Raw genomic sequence first — 2478 nt, 5'->3', positions numbered from 1 at the left:
GGGCAGGTAGCCGATAGAGGGGAGAACCTTTGAGACACAATTGGCATGAGCAAACACAAGGCAGCTGGGTCGCACAGTCCAGGCCTGATATGACCGGTCAGTGCTAATGGCAGTAGTTAGGCTCCCTGGCCCTAGATCAGACTGACTGGCTTGGATGACTTCACTTGTTTTATTTTTGGTGCCAAGAATAGAACCCAGGGGCTGGAGTGATAGCACAGCGGGTAGGGCGTTTGCCTTGCACGTGGCCTGACCCGGGTTTGATTCCCAGCATCCCATATGGTCCCCTGAGTACGGCCAGGAGTAATTCCTGCGTGTATGAACCAGGAGTAACCCCTGTGCATCGCTGGGTGTGACACCCCCCCCCCAAAAAAAAAGAATAGACCCCAGCAGGCAGAGAGATACTACAGCAGGTAAGGTGCTTGCCTTGCAAGTGCCCGGCCCAGGTTTGATCCCTGGAATCCCAGAAAATCCCCTGAGCCTGCCAGGAGTGATCCCTTAGCACAGAGCCAAAAGTAAGCCCTGAGCGGCCCTAGATATGACCCAAAACAAACAAGCAACAACCACAGACCCCAGGCTCTTGGATGTGGGAACCTATAGCCTGTTCTGGCCCGGATCCCTATTTCCCAGACCGAGTGACTTTGAATTCCAGCTCTGTCATCTGTTGGGTCATCTTTGCTGTTGAACATCACCCTCAATGAGCTGCTCTCTTGCAGTGAGGCTTAAGCAAGACAACCCAGGAAAAAGTGCAAGTGCTCAATCAATGTGCTCATTCTCAGTGCTTGAGAAACACAGGGTGTGGGAGGGGAGGGCCACTCAAGACTTGTAGGAGAGGAAGCCAGAGACAGCCCTGTAGACACGGAGGAGAGGAAGTGTTCTGTGAGAAAGGCCTCCCTCAAAGGGCAGGCTAGGATGCACAACGGGAGGGAGAAGTGTAGACCCTAATGAGGTTCCACTTGCTAAAATGAAATTCAGCTGCTTGAGAGGCGAACCCGCAGGCCCAGGAGAGTGGGCAGGCCAGATAACCTCAGATAGTGGAAGAGGAAGGAAGAGAGGGCAGGTTCAAAGGGGGAGGGACAACAGAGAGGACTTCCTCCCAGCTTAGAAACAGTAGAATCTTGCATCCTTCGACTAGCCTCATTCATTCATCCCATCCATCCACCCATCCATCCACCTACCAACCCACCCATCCATCCATCCACCCATCCATCCATCCATCCATCCACCCACCCATCCATCCATCTATACATCCATCCATCCATCCACCCACATCTATACATCCACCCACCCATCCATCCATCTATCCACCCACCCATCCATCCATCCATCCATCCACCCACCCATCCATCCATCCACCCACCCACCCACCCACCCACCCACCCATCCACCATCATCCATCCACCCATCCACCATCATCCATCCATCCATCCATCCATCCATCCATCCATCTATCCATCCACCCACCCATCCATCCATCCATCCATCCATCCATCCATCCATCCACCCACCCACCCACCCATCCACCATCATCCATCCATCCATCCATCCATTCATCCATCCACTTAATTCATCTATCCACTTGCCCATTTATCCTTCTACCCATCCACCCCTCCACCCACCCATTCACACATCCATCCACCCAAACCAGTTCTTTAGTTACAGTTGAATTCTTGCTTCCTGGAGTTTACATTCCAGGGAGTTCATAACACTCTTCAATGAGATTGCTCAGTGCTTTCCTGAAGAGCTTGCCTGGTCATGCCTAGGCGATCGGAAACAGGACAGCCCTATGAATGTGACCTCCCCCTTTCTGACCTGTCTTTCCCCAGAGAATTCAGATGATATATCCCTGAGGGATCTTAGAGGCAGGCAATTTCCCCTCCCATTTCCTGCACAAGAGGGGCTCTCTGTTTTATGCGACACCTCTCTCTCTCTGGTGCTACAGCTCACTGCCTCCTTGCCCACCCTGTTTTCTCCGCCCCCACTGTGGGTCCAGCAACTGTCTCCTAGAACTCATCAGGCACAGCTGCTCCCTTAGCCCTTGGGCAGCCCTGCAGTGGTGCAGAAAATGAGGCGGCTTGGCAGCCTGCAGAAACTTCTCGTTTCTGCCTAACAACAGCTTGTCCCCTAAACATTATTTTTGACACTTAACATGCAGGCTGAGGGACAGCGTCTCTGATGTGTAAACAGGACCTACAGAGAAATAATGAAGACTCAGCGTCACTAGCCAAACAGGCCGATTATTCATACGGATCACTGAAAAGAAAATACTCACAACTGTCAAGTCTGACGAGAGGTACAACCCCATATACGAAAGAAGAGAAGCGTACACAAATACCACTTTGAGATTCTTTCATTGACTAGATTGACATAGTTGGGGAGGTGTGACATACGTCGCCTGTGGGTGTAACATGAAGAAACCGCACAAGTGCACTTTGCAGTTTGGAAGTTAAGTTGCTTAAAACCCTCCGTAGCCGTGTTTTC

The sequence above is a fragment of the Sorex fumeus genome, unplaced genomic scaffold (assembly GCF_029834395.1).
Source record: "Sorex fumeus unplaced genomic scaffold, SorFum_2.1 ptg000044l, whole genome shotgun sequence".
In the NCBI taxonomy this organism is placed as follows: domain Eukaryota; kingdom Metazoa; phylum Chordata; class Mammalia; order Eulipotyphla; family Soricidae; genus Sorex; species Sorex fumeus.
The sequence above is the reverse complement of the archived record's forward strand: the minus strand, read 5'-3'. Positions refer to the sequence as shown.